General features: G+C 34.8%; 1 pseudogene; it reads left to right on the top strand.

Moving 5' to 3' along the window:
- Positions 1-2141: 2141 nt before the first annotated feature.
- On the top strand, positions 2142-12636 carry LOC122134566 (annotated as a pseudogene).
- Positions 12637-15695: the final 3059 nt, after the last annotated feature.

Genomic DNA, 15695 nt, shown 5'->3' with positions numbered 1-15695 from the left:
CTTTACTCAATGTCCCTCCTTTGGGAAAATCATGATATTTGATCAGCTTTTCTATGTTTAGCATACACTTATGCCCATAATTCTTTTTTTTCATTTGACCGAAAACTGGTGTATAAAATTTTTTTCTAGCTTAGGCCTACTGTTTAGTGATCCCATATTGGCTGACTTCCATCTCTTCTGGATTTCCTTTGACGCACTTCTAATAATCTGTTTGAAACGTCTTCAACAGATCCGATTTTGTCACCTCAAATCGGCAAGGGTAGCAAAAAATGCTCTGTCCTGTGGCTCTTCCGTCCACCTACGAGCTAGTTTTCGATATGAAAATTGACTTGAATTCCTCAGGTTACAACTCACTCCTCGCAAAAACCTTCTCCGCTCGCACCAAAGCGATGGTCAGCCACTATGGTTCACTCACAGTCATATCGAATTACACCACACAAAATAATTTACAGTCTCTTACCTGAGATGCTTTTACTGCCACCGGGTTCTTTCTGATCTCAGCCGAGTCACTCTGGCCCTGAAAGCAGTTTTGGCTCTTCTCTCTCAATTTTCGAGGTAAGACCAGAGCCTGGTGCTCTGAGATGATCACTTCGTCAAATAACAAAAAGAACACAAGAAAAAGAGACAAGGAATCAAATTATATTTAAGGATTGTTGTGGCAAAAACAATTATTAACAAATAGCATCCCAGTGTAAGAGACAAGGAATCAAATTATATTTAAGGAAAGAAATTTATTTTCCTTAAAGAGGTGTGTTCACAATGTTCCAGCAGCTACCCTGAAACACAACAGACCTGAAATCACACTGAAAACAGACAGCCTTCTTATACTGCTATCACCCCCCCACTTCTTACAAGGTTCCTTCTCTGTAAATTTCCACTTAACCCCGTAAACCAAAACCTAGCTGTTTTCAGAAAAAACAATGGTCCTTCTAACCCCCTGGGCTTTATTATCTTCACATCTCTGAGGTCAACAAACCCTTTGTCTTTCCTGCACTAAAGTGTTCAAAGGGCTCTTTCTGATACTGTGTGTTTGTGTGTCTTCACACCCGTGAGGTTAAAGGTCTTTATTTGTGGCTAACCCCTCTGTCTTTCCTGACTAAATTACCCACACCAAAGACTTCAAAGGCTCTTTGTTTTACTGTGTGATGTCTTTGTTGCATTCCAGGTGACATACATAGAAATACACAAGTTAAATCAAAAGGAAAAATAAAAATATATAAAAACCCACCCAATGTCTAAGAAAGTAAATAAGAAAGAGTAAAATATAAATTTTTCTACAACACGATCACCAAGGCTACATTTTATTTGATAGTAAAAACAGCAATGTTGTAAAATAATATTACAGTTTAAAATAACTTTTTTCTATTTTAATATATTTTAAACTGTAATTTATTCATGTGATGGCAAAACTGAATTTTCAACAGCCATTGCTCAGAAATCATTATAAAATGCTAATTTGATGCTCAAGAAACCTTTCTTACTATCATCAATGTTGAAAAACGGTTGTTCTACTTAATATTTTTGTGGAAACCATGGACATTTTTCTTTTCACGATTCTTTGATCAATCGAACTTCTTTAAAAAATCTATTAGGTTTTATAGTTAAATGAATACACTTATACTGTTTATATCTCAGTTCAAGTAGTTTCAAATTTATGTTAACTCGCCCCCCCTTGGACAGTTTATTTATCATTGAGTTATTCACATATTCTTATTCCGTGACAGTTTATTTTTGTGTCAACGTATTTACATTATGTGATACATTTTTTAATGTTGTGTACATTATGGGACTTTTTATTGAAAAAACAATAAGGTTCTATCTACACAGTCAAATGGAACACAAAAACTTTGAAGCTCAATATCTCAAAACCGGAAGAACCTACATTATATATAATGATATTTTTCAAATAATAAAAAACTAACTTTAAAAGTATGTATATTAATTATAAAAGTTATATATAATGATATTTTTCAAATATTATATACTTACATGCTATTATCCCACGATATAGTGTATTTTTAGATAATTTATGTCAGGACAGAAAAGGTCTGAATTCATAACTATAAGAAATCCCTGTTAAATCTTGTAAAATCAGGACAATATTTTACAGTAATGAATCCAGAGAAAGATATAGAATCTATATGAAAAGCACTCGTATAGCTAAAGAAACAAAACCCACCATTGACTTGCTGACTACTATTAAATGCAAACCTATTAAAATACATTATATATAAGTGTGTTTTTCCATCAATAATCTGTAATAGTAATCTTGTATGTTTATGTTTTTGTGTGAATAAATGTGTTAGTATCCTGGTCCTGGCTATGGATACCCGGAGTGCTCCAGCATTTGGGTTTCACCTATTTCGTCCTGGCACTGATGCAGAATTTCTCTCCACACAGAAAGATCCCCTTGAGGGAGGTGGGCTAAACTCTATGGCTCACATTTCTCTCAGATCAAACATCTGTACAGGAAGACACTTGTTCTGAAATAAGGATTAATTGCTAGAGGTTACAGTAAGATGATGTCAGTATGTTAATATATCAAACAATTGTTTTTGATTAGCTTATTAATGTTGAGTCTTATATCATATGCATGCAAGACTGAATGATTATTAACCCTGTATGTTCTCCTCGGCAAAACTGGTGGAACCCCTTTCAAGATTTAGTTTTACTGGCCTGAGTGGATCTTCATTTTGTTGCTGGAGACCATGTGGTTGTGTCTCACTTTCTTACTGCCTGTTCCGAACTGCCCTATGTGAATTCATTTTAGCATCAGGCTTTGACCATACTTTTGTGAAGGAGATTAACTGTCACACTCAACAAAACAAACATAATATTGAATATAAATCCTGTGCATTCAATAATTAATGTGTAATGTGTCTGTCAAGGCTGAGGTAACTGCAGTTCATCCCTTTATTAACATAATAATAATGTCATTCATACATCAAGCTAATTCCTCGGGTGACACAAATGCTGGCACTATTACACAAGTGCACCTCTGAGAATATATGTGGGATGGCAGTAATGTTGTACATTTACATCACGAATGCGCATATATATGCATTGCAATATGGTCATTTGTGTCCCGTTGTGTTTGTGAGATGGTGAACGCATGAGGGTGCGGGCCGTACAAGCCCGTGTTGTGTGTTTCTTATGAGATCTGTGATTTATGAGTGTTTGGCGGCTGCTTCAGAGGGGATAATTAGCCAATTTCAGTTTGTCATGTGCACTAAAAGGAGGCAGGGAGAAAGGATTCATCTTCCTTTATCTCTCTCCCCTTTTTTTCTTGTATCCGCTCATCCTTCCATTTACGTCCTCCTTCTCCTCTCCTTCAAGATTTTTTTCTGTGTGTCCGACCCATCATGACATTGATGATCACATGCAGAGCACTGCTAACTCTGCTTGAATATAAAAAAACATTTTGACCTCACAGTCATTGTCCTTGTGTTGCAACACAGTGCAGCCTCTAATTTTGCTAGGACCAAACGCACTTCCATCTAAATAATTAAACCAAAGACTTTTCAATAAATGTCTTTCTTGTCACTGTTGCCATTGGCTGTTTCCTTGCAAAGCTTTTTTGGAACAATATGTGCTATGACTAAATAAACTGAATAATGAATTATGTTGCCATCAGATTTTAAAATAGTAAAATAGAAAAAAAGTTATTTAAAATTGTAGAAATATTTCACAATATTTCTGTTTTTACTGTATTTTTGATCAAATGCAGACTTGGTGAGCTTAAGAGACTTCTTTCAGAAACCCAAAATCATACCAACCCCGAACTTTTGATTTGAATGGTAGTGCATATTACATTGTATCCCCACTACTAGTGGTTATTTAGGAGCTGGTGGTATTGGAGATGATGGTTTCTACCCCAATTGCACAGAACGAGCAGCCACACATATATAGACAGGTGGTTATTTGGGGACGACATCTTCTGATATCCAACATGCAAGGTGAGAATCATTAACGATCATCATTAACCAGTTCCATTGCTTTAAATATCTAATACTGAATACTTGATTCTGATAGATCTGTTGGCTTTCTTATATATAAAAAGAACTAAAATGTATATTTGACCTTTGCCCCTGGCAACCAGTTTCCTACACTGTGATATTAATGTGTCTCTTGTATTTCTCCATGGTTTCAAAATCAATTTATTGACTGACTTAGTGACTAGTCATGTAGTAAGCTTCACACAGAGGATTATTTGCATTAATGGCCTCACCGATTGTAAATTATCACTTGCTTAAGTGAAATCACAGCTAGTTATAATGATTAAAATGGCATTTTATATTGATATTATATGGATTAAAATAAGAAAATATATAATTTCTGTTTAAGTAGGTCTTATATCGTACAATAGAGCCTTTTGAACTAGAGGGTGTACTGGGTACAATTAATACCATAGTCATGGGATTTCTTTGGCATGCAGGTAATTGAAGATACAGTATTTCAAATTAAATATTGCTATTAACATAAATAATCCTATAAACACATCTGAGTACTAGTTAATATTGAGTATAAGTAATATTGACTACATTTTAGGTACAATATGCACAGTTATTCTGTTGTTGTGATGAAAAAGAGAACTAGCCATATAAATAAGACAAAAAAAATGTTAAATATGTAAAAAAAATAAAAATTAATTACAAATTACAAAAAAAATAATCAAATTTACCTATTGAAGGACATGCACCAAAGACAAGGACATCCAGTGACAAATGACAGACAAAGTCTAAAACTAATCCAAAGCCCAACATGTGACTTCTCTAAACTGTGTATTTCACAGACTATAGATCATTGATTTTTTCAGCATGTTCTCTTCTTGTCTCATTGATTAATTTTACTTTTAGTTCAACGAGCAATGACAAATCTATAATATTGGCCTGGATTTGCTGGCAGCTCTCTTAGACAAACAGCTGTTCTGTCTCAGCGGTCCTTGCTGCTCTGGACAGATGTGTGCGTCTCTGGCAAAGGTCAGAAAAGTTTCTCACCCTTTGATGGTGACAGTGCCCCGGTGACCAGTGAGAACTAGACGTGCAAACTCAGTTGCACTGCTGAAATCCCTGTGGGCGGAGGCAAAAAACAGTTAGCACCAAGCCCGTCAATCAACATGTCTTTGAGATCACGGCAGGTGTCGGCCTCTCCGTCTGTGTCCGTCCGCTCCAGCGTCCTCGGCTGAGGCTCATTCGTCATCACCGAATTAATCAGTGAGCACAGCCAACTTCACAGCCGTGCATTGCTGCACGGGGAGCATTGAAACTTGAGCTCTTTTTCAGGGCCACAACGGCCACTCACATCCTCTCTCTCTGTCCGAACATGATATCAGTATGACGTATGATAAGCATTATTGTCCTGCTGTTTATTTGCTGTTAATTACTTTAGTTTACTTATAGGATTATGACCTATTTGGCCCACAGTGCAAGCCTAATATGCACCATTTTGCTTGAAAAAGTGAAAAGTTACGTATTTAGTCTAATACTGGAAATAATCTTTGTGTCCATAGGCTGGAAAGATTCTTCTGTTTTTCATAAAATGAATAAAGTTATCCTGGCACGATTCCTACTTTGGGCCCTCATCCAGGTATGTGCACACACACTTATATGAAAAATGAAAAAAAGCAGATTTCAATAGCAGGTACTGCACAATACAGCAAAGCCCTGTATGTGCAAATGTTATATTGCTTGTAGTTGTAGACAGTTTATGAAATAGGTAGGTGTCATATGATATGTTATTTGCACTGAATGAATTCCAAGGCAAAGATTGTTATCACACCCCTCTTGGGACTGAACTGGATTGGTTGTTCAGCTCACAGATGTCTGGTTGTTTTTTTTGATTATTGCATAATAATTTTCCACTGGTTCTTTGTTTAAAACATGAATGACAAAAAAAAAGTTTTGATTTAATTATTATTTTGTTAAAAAGGGTTAAAAAGTTTAATAGCTTAAAAAAACATACTTAGCATTAAGTTTCATGTTGATGATTAATGACATTTGTAAGTCTAATGAGAAACTTTTTTTTTTTTTTTAAAAGCTGATAAAATAGTTGGATGTCCTGCATGTAAAATTGTCACTTTAAATCACCATTCAAGTTTGAGGTCAATGCAGTTTTTTATGTTTTTGAAAGAAGCCTCTTATGCACACCAAGGCTGCATTTATTTGATCAAAAATACATTTGTCTGAATGTAATGCATCTTTATTGAATACAAGTATTGGTTATTAAAAAAAAAAAAAAAAGTATATAATGTTTTCACTCTCAGGAAGAATTATGTAATTTTGAAGTCTATTATTTTTTACACATCCAGCATTGAGGTCTCTGGGACCCCAAACATGTAAAATGTCAATTTCAGATCAGTCTTAGCAGAACATGAGAGTTAAACTAAACTATGACCTTTGTGCTATAGGTTGGCACTGAGATTTGCGTCTATGAAACAAAAAAAGGGATTAAATCTTAGATTGAGATGACAACAGTGAACGGGCAGATGGAAAAAAAAAAAGATTTGAGGGTTAAGTGCTCCATTTGGGTGGTCCCACAGACAAAAGGAGCAGAAGCTGGGCTGGGTGGGAAGTGCATGAGGATGCTTAAACCCCTGTCTCAGGGGAAATGGCCATGTGCTACTAGAAATGTTTTCCAGGGGCAGCACAGTTCACTTACTGCTTTCCTTTCACTTGCAGAAAGGTTTTTTGATTGCACCATGTCGGGTTAATTAACCCTCTCTACATTCCCACTCTTCCCACTTTTTTTTTTTTTTTTTTTTTGTCAGTTTTAATGAGCATGACAAGTTAAGCAAGCTCAAGTTATATGCAGTGTTTAAAGCGAATTGTGTAGTCGTTTATTCAGGGTTATTAAGCGAGAATCATGTTTCTGCACAACGCAGCATTGATCAGAGGATTTACACAAAAGGGGAGTTTACGGGATTCTTTTCCATGAAAAACTTGCCTCTGTGTTTTGTTTTGGACTTCTGGAGGCAGAGCTGCTGGAATGCCCTCTCTAGAGACAACAGGTGCTGATGGAGGGGTTTTGTCTGGCAAACTAGACATAAAGCTGTGGATGATGGGGGCAGATGACCTGCATTTCTCAGCAATGGCTTCGCTTACGGGCATTCTTGCACAGCTGGTTTTTTAATATGAGAAAGAATGTTGGAGCTTAGCAAAGCTTGTATCTCATTTGTTTTTATATGTTAAGGACTAAAGATTTGAAGTTGGGCCATTTATATGAGTGTGCAAATTTTTCTAAATGTCCCTTCCATAAATTACATCTGTTTTATGAGTACATTTCATTAAATTATGACAGACATATGCACCTCCAGAAAGCTGACACAATGTCTGTTCTTACTCATAGGATCTCTCTTTTGTGCCAAGATATATATCCTTTATACTTCATTGCTTCCTAGGGAGCTTTATTTTGGTTGTTTTTTCTTCACATTGATTTTTTACTTAAGGTATGTAATTATTTTGATGTTTAAGTACTTATCCAAGCATAAATTGTAGAAACAACTATAAGTAAGCCATTTGTAGGTTGACCTTTTCAGAAAACACTTCTGCACAAGCAAAACATTGCTTTGTTTGTTTGACCTGCCCAACAACAGCTACACTTATCCAATGGTGTGAATTTGGGGCGGGGCTATCTGTTTATCCAACTAATGAGAGACAAAGGGAGTGTTTGGGAAACCTGTTTGAAAACAGTGAATTTAATTAAAAATATTTGCTTATTACATTTGCATATTCTTTTTTATATACATTTTGTAGTCTAGTCCTTTACGTAGCCTTGGTGCTTGTGGAATATGAGATTTTATTTTAACTTATTTTAACTTGAGCACTGCTTTTTGGAATGGCGTGTCATGCGCGAGATGCTTCAAAAAAATGTGAGGTGTGAGCGCAATGGTCAAACACGTCAATCAAGTGCATTTTACATAGGAAGACAATGGAAGTGGAATGGAAAAACATGTTCTGTGTGAACCAGCCCTAACATATACTGTAGTCTTTTTTAACAAACATAGTGGATTGTTTTGTGTTTTTTACATTTATAAATGTTTACATCCAAGCATATTCTATTTATGTAAAGCACCACTGTAGTCGTAAACTACTGTATTTGCTGCAAGGTGATTAATAAAGCTGTAAACTAATCATAAGTTACTATAAATCTAACAACATTTAGTGAGGTTTATGCTTACAACAATCATTTAAAAAAAATTATTAAAAAATCAAAATGTAAGTTGTTTTTCTTTTTTGTAATCAGGTTTTTACTTTATTTTTCTTACGCCATTGTTAACGTTTTGTATTTGTGTATTATATCTGAAGGATATTTTCTTTTATATACACATTTTAGTGTGTACCCTAATCACAATTCTCCTCTTCTTCTCACAGTGTAGATTTTTGAGTGTGCTTTTTGTTAGCCCAGACCCCACAGTACGCAGATGCCTGATCCCAGTATTTTAAATTTCATTATTCCCAAGCTCTATGACAAATCGGGTCATTATAACTGTATGTTGAATCATATTGGCCAGCATTATGGGGCCACACTGCTCGGGGTGCTGAAATAAATGAACAGAGATCTATTTCACTTTACCTAGAGGCACAGCATGATAAAATAAACTAGCCAACAGCAAAAATTATGCCACTACTGTTCACACACTGCCTTAGTCTCTGATTTTGCAACACAAAGATGGTTTATTTAAAATATAGCACTTGCATACTATTTAAATAAATTCTTCTTTTTATTTCAGATTTAGTGATAAGCAATCAAGTTTTCGAAGATAGAATAGCAAGCTGTTTGGAAATAGTCCTTATTTGTATATGCTGTAAAAGCATCTGTTGAAATGTCTTATTCTTTTCCTCTAAACTTTTCCCCAATACTTCATCCCTACCCTGACGTCAGTGAAAATATGGATTGTGGATCGGACCACAGAGCATATAACTAAGGATTCAGGCGAACAACAAGACCGCTGCAGGCTTCATGCTTCACGATAAATACTGCGCAGCCCATAGCACAAGCAAACAATCAATTATCATTGACATCTCTGGAGAGCTCATCTTGAACTGCCTCTTGTGCTGTTAATGTGCTCTACACACACGTTATACTGGTTAAACGAAAATTACCTCCCACCGTAGCAACGGTCATAAAACTGTGTGCGTCTAGAGGGAGAGAGTTTGTCATGTCATCGTTTGCATGAGTCCTTTGTCAGATTGTGGGATGATTTGAAGCCGTTTGTGCTCCGCCATCCCAATAAACAAGAACCCTGAGTTAATTAAAGTTCAACGATCACTACTCCGCAGTTTTAGATTGAAATTGAGTGATTGCCCCACATAGCAATGATTGTCCCACATCCTGCCTGCATAGCCTGGAGACTCAATCTAGAGCCAGTCAGACTATTTCCACACCATTGATTCTGTCATCTATACAAATGATGGATATCCTCCTAACAAGCAGGTTTGGATGCTGACTGTCTATTATCACACAAGGCACAATGTTGCCTTAAATGAGCCTGTTTTAACAAAGATACTAACTTTTTTTCAGCTTTTAAGGCAAGACGCTGAAAACAGCGTATTCATGCCCTAGTCAATTTAAAAAATTTGGGTTATTTGGATTTCATAACTTGTTGTTTTTGCTTAGACAAGTGGAAAGAAAACATACAAAATAAACTTTAAAGTGTTTATTGCATTTGATCTATTTGCTTGTGTTTTCTTAAAGGCTGCATTCTCAAAATGAGTTTTTTCCTATGCATTGAGCCAGAAATCCCAACTTGAGTAGCACTTACATACACCAAACTTTACATTTAAAATTTTGAAGGTTATTACAGAGGGTTCTGTCCAAATATCATTTGATTGATTTTATGTTTTATTCCTGAAAACATGGTGATTTAAACAGCATTTTCTGATTTATAAAGAGATAAAAAGAGATATCCAAAATCCCCCTGTAAAAACCTTTAATATGTTAAAAAAATAAAACAAATATTTTGAACCATGGCTTTATCCAATGATTTCTGTTTCTGAAATTTATATGCAAATTTTGTGCATATTGTGGCATTAATGCCTCATTTGCATATTCAAACATATTTAAGAAAACTTGTAATACAGAATGTTTGCAATTCTTTGTCATCAGTAAACTTGGAAAGTATGGTGATATCGATTACTTAAATTTATACCTAATTACCTGGGGTGTTAAAAAAAATTGCAATGTAGAAATGTAACACTTGAGAAAACTAAGAGCTTTTGCAGCAGGCATGAGGAGATGGATCTGTGTTGCATGTGTTAGTTTGAGGGGTTTCACCTCTCGGGAGCATCATCTAAACTACTTGATTTTTTATGGCGGTGCTGCATTTGGGTTGTCTGATAGTGCTTGCTTTACAGGTCTGCATTGATTTGAATCTGTTTTATTCAGATCCTCAGGGAATCTCTGCAGCCTCCTTTCTAAGTGCACAAGAGACAAAGGATTTATACCTGTCAATAAAAACCTTTGGTAAAGTGCTTCCTGACCCTCTAAATCCAGCTACTTCTCCATCTACAAAAGAAGGGATGAGTCTCCAGCAGGCACAAATCAGAGGCTGCTAAAACACGCGTTTACTTACCTCTAACGACAGAACGTCCTGTAAATAATCACCCCCACTGGCACAAGAGTGAGACGCGGCGGGTGATACATACACTGTCCAACTAGATCACTCTTCTTTACAGCCAAGAGAGAGTGAGCAGTTTTTATTTTCCCAACCATATATCTTGCCAAACTCTGGCTTATCTCATCCGCCTGTTGTGAAATTGAGCAGGATGATGTCAGCGCTACATCTTCAGAACGGTGCACATTAAATTATTTGTCATCTAACACCTCAGCATAAATAATGGCATGTAACTGAAATGTTCAGTAGGCATCATACGATTGTTGATCTCTACATGCAAAATAATAATAATTTAAAAAAAGAATTTTTGAGGTTTGTTATAAGCAGCAAAAAAAAAAAAAAACTTAAAAATAAATTTAAATAAAATTTTGGTATTATTTTGGTATTATTAATACTATTTATGTACTGTGGTAAATATACTGTATTATTTATATACTATTTATAGGATTTTCAGATTTCAGTTTAATTTTCATTTTAAGAATCAGTAATTTTGTGTGCTTATGTCAGTTTTGTATTTTTATATTTTTTAATTTATTTTAATATTTCTATTTATTTTTCCAGTTTTAGTCATTTTAGTACTTCAACTTTAACTGAATTTTATTTCAGTTCATTTTTATTTAAAGTTTTTTTTTTATTTAATATTTTAGAAAATTTTATTTAATTTCACAATGGTTACAAAAACAATTTTAATGGTTTTAGTTAACACTTAACACTGTTTTTGAGAATATTTAAACTGGGAACAAGGCAAAAATACTGATTATTTTTCCTGCGTAAATGTTTTTTACATAAAAGTTGACCTCATTTTGCCCCTGGCTGTATGTGCTCTACTCTACCTGTTCAAGTACAGGCATACATACCTTCTTGAATTTTTATGGGCAGTTCATCATACCAGTTTATTGAGCACCTGTGTATGTCTGTTTTTATTCCTAAAAGAGTTTTTTTTTTGGATTGACTTCAGCTGACATAAACGATGCTCTGGGACACAGCCATTTTTACATTAGATAAATTTCCATTGAGCATCCTGCACTGAGAAACACAGAGGCACATGACTTATTGACAGTACTGAGCAGGTGCCAAGCCTTCACTTTGGATGCTTATGTTTCTTATTGGCTTCGTCTAAGCACAGAAACTACTATATGTCCATCCATTATTTAGATTTTTCAATAGCACAGTGCACTTCTAAGGGTCATTTTTGCTGTTTTTGTGAGCAGATATATCTTAAAGATATGTGTCTGCACTATATGTTTCAATTGCTGTCTTGGTCAAATTGGTTCAGATCCTACAACACAGATCTGCTGTCGTCTTCAGGACCCTGTCAGTTGTTACCTGCATGGGCTACATGTCCTTTGTGCTGCTGGGTGTGTGATGTATTTTTTTTTGTAGATTTTAAGGAATGGTGGGGCGGCCAAACTTTCATTTATCCTGGTATGAGATTTCTTTTCTTTAAAGGAGTAGTTTTCCCCCCCCCCCCTTCCCCCCCCAAAAATTATTTCCCAGGAATGTATTCACCCTCAGATCATCCAAGTTGTACATGTTTTGTTTCGTTCATTCAGAAATTTAGTATACATCACTTGCTCACCAATGGATCCTCTGCAGTGAATGGGTGCCGTCAGAATGAAAATCCAAACAAACTGATAAAAAACATCACAATAATCCACAAGTAATCCACACGACTCTAGTACATCAATTAACATCTCATATTCTCTCATGAAGAAGAGAGATGAAGAAAGTTGAAGAAGCTCATCTACATCTTAAATGGCAAGAGTAAATTAATTTTCAGCACTTTTTCATTTTTGGGTGAACTATTCCTTTAAAGCATAATTTTTTTAATCAGTCAACCCAATCTGGAAAAGCTTGCTGTGCATTTGTTTGCAAGAGATGAACTCTATATTTGTCTATGTTGGACCACTCTTGGCTGGGATTTTACTTTCCTTTCAGCTGGGGAGATGCGTTTTCAGGACACTCACTTGGAACAGCTTTTCCAGAACATATGCGGTACTGTTCTTTGGGTCTTCATTGACTAATTAATTAATTGTTAATTATTAAATAAGAGCTAAAATAAAATCTGACCATTTTGCATCCAATTTTTTGTGAGTGATGAATGTCTCTTTTTATGTCTGTAAAACTGAATTTGGTGTTATCCTATGTGCAATTAGTTAATAGGCATAAGAAACTGAGACGCAGGGGATCGGATTTACTGTCTTCCATGGACACCTGCAGAGTTTTTATTTGATGTCAGTTGTGTTAAGACCTGAACGTAGTGATTAAATAAGATTCGCTGAAGTGGTACTTAACAAATTAGAACAAGCGATTCCACCACTTGAGGGGTAGCAATTATATATCAGTTGCCATGGCCACCCCCCTTTGGTGCTGTGAGAAGGAGAGAGTGGGTACCATCTGCTCTTCAAACCAGCCCTCTAATAGGGGTCAAGCTGGACGGCTCACTGAGGAGTGTTTCTGGGGCCAGCACTTCTCATGCTCACACTAATGCAAAATCAGGGAAATTTACACCAGCAAATCTCATGCACATACGGAAATTGCTTTGTAACACAAAAAACCCTGATGTTTTCTGTCAAGTCATATTCATGAGATCGAATAAAGTCGCAAGCACACATCTCTGGAAGCTCTGCAGCAGCTGGTTTTCAGCTGGTTTTGCATCAAGATCTTAATTTTAGTGGCAAACCAAGATTTATTAATAGGATATGTGTAAAATTTCCAAAAGAACCTGATGTCTCTCTGTTAGGTCACCTTAAAATTTTAATTCTGTCATCATGTTCACATCCTCATGCCCTTCCAACCTGTATGACTTGTCATACGTCCCAGACAAATGTCGTCCCGTCCTCAAGAGGCTATCTCTTGTAATCCTTATTATAATTGTCCAGTCTTTGCTAAGAATACACTTCTGTTACTAAGCAGATAATATTTGAATATTTTATTGTTAATGACTCTTGCTGATATTTGTTCTCCTCTCCTGTAGTATTTTAAAAAAAAAAAAAAATACTCCTAAAACTAAAATTGTTAACTCTATCTATGTATTTTTTAATAAAGCATGCATTGTTAGATTTCATTATTTGTTTGAACTCTGTTATTATTTATTTTATACATCAATAATTAAACTCACAAATATTGTGGTTGGTGCAAACCATGTATATTATTTTGCAAGAGACGCCATATTTGATATAGTAAGGTTTCTTTTACATTGTTCATGGTTTTTCAAGTATATGGAATCTGTCTAATTTGGAATGTCAACTTATGTCCCTTTTTAAAAGTGTGATAAGCTTATTAATCTTAACTATGCTTAGCAAATATGGTTGTGGAAAGGAAAGTGTGCTAAGATTTAATCTCAGAGTGTTCTCAGAAATGGCTCTCAACTGACCTCTCACTTATAAAAGACTTCTGTAGAAGCTTGTGAACAAACAGGCAACACAGCAGTAGTTTTAATTCAACACAGCAGTAGTGTTTATCCACTGCTTGGAAGCATGAAAAACAAATGTAATGTATAGTTTTGTTTACAGTTTTTTTGTATCATCTTCAATACAGTGCACCAAATCTCTGCTTTTGTAGGATATTTATGATCTGTTGAAGCGGCTGAAACATGTGAACCTGTTCACTCTGCATGGAATTCAATTGAACCCCATTCTCTCTGTTAGTTAATGAGAAAGCTTTTCATTTTGAGGATCATATTCCCCATTTAAACTAGAGCCTATGAGTGAAACAAACTGGTCAACTGATTTTGGGAAAGGGCTAATGACTAATATTGTGCTACTTCATTTCCCAGTGGGAAGATGGACATTGTTCAAGAGCTTGTGGCTTTATCTACTACAATAAGCACTTTCTGAATCAATATTTTATTAATAAAGTACTTATCATCATTATTATTTAATGCAAGGTATATAGATGCAAAGAAAAAAGTTTCACAATGTTTGATGTAAACAATGCTTTCCTATTTTCTACTTGTTGTGATCTTATCTTCTATAAGACGACAGAATCTGACAGTAAAAATTGTGATCTTATCTTCTATAAGACAAGCTTTCATCTGAAAATGGTCTTGTCAAGCAACCACATTCAAAAGGAACTGATGCAGTGGTGAATGTCATGAATCTGCATATGCATTGCCTTATCTATATTGATTTACATTGACCATATGTCTGAAAATACCACTGTGTGTCTGGTTTAGAGTAACCTGAGCTTTTTTAATGTGCATTATGTATATGATGATGAGCCTACATGCTGCTATGTAAACAAAACCATCCTGTGGCTAATATGCAGAGTAAGCTAAATATTTATATGGCATACAAATGTATTTTAATGAACAAAAAGGTGGAGTTTGAAACAAGACCTTTGCACTCTGTATTTTCATGGGCCATAGTTAAAGTTGTTGTGTATTGTTCACACTTGACTTTACAGCACCATCATTTATGTGCATTTAAAATTAAATTCATAAACAGTATGAGTGCAGACAGTTACTGTGACCCACTGCCAAGAAATTATTATATCTAAAAAAAAAATCTATATTAATATTATTTACACAATTTTAGTTATGTACTGTCATTGAAATCATTTAACTTGAACAATGATAAAATAATTATTATTCATATAAAATATTATATATATATATATCATGTTTTATAAAATGCACTCAAATATTTTGAATATTTATTATACAGTATATAATAATAAATTATTATATAAATAAAAATCTTGAAATATGTATAAGTGAAGACTTTAAATGGAGCTTTTGAATCCTGGAAAATATATATATATATATATATATATATATATATATATATATATATATATATATATATATATAATATATATATAAATATAAATGATTACTCAGAATTCTACCATCCTTTTTATAGAAATAAAATAAGCGTTCATACATATATTCCATACTGTCTGGCTCTGCTTATTTTTTATTTCTATAAAAAGGATAGACATTTCTTGGCATTTACATAGTATTCCCATACTCCCTATTTTGAGGGCTTTATGAATGAAAAATACCTCAATAACTCTTCTGGATGTAAAGCGACAGATAATTAATTTTGTTACCAACATAAGAGCATCTTTGGTTGGTGTC

Source organism: Cyprinus carpio, chromosome A13 (assembly GCF_018340385.1).
Source record: "Cyprinus carpio isolate SPL01 chromosome A13, ASM1834038v1, whole genome shotgun sequence".
In the NCBI taxonomy this organism is placed as follows: Eukaryota; Metazoa; Chordata; class Actinopteri; order Cypriniformes; family Cyprinidae; genus Cyprinus; species Cyprinus carpio.
Note: the sequence above shows the minus strand (reverse complement) of the source record. Positions and strands in the feature narration are given on the sequence as shown.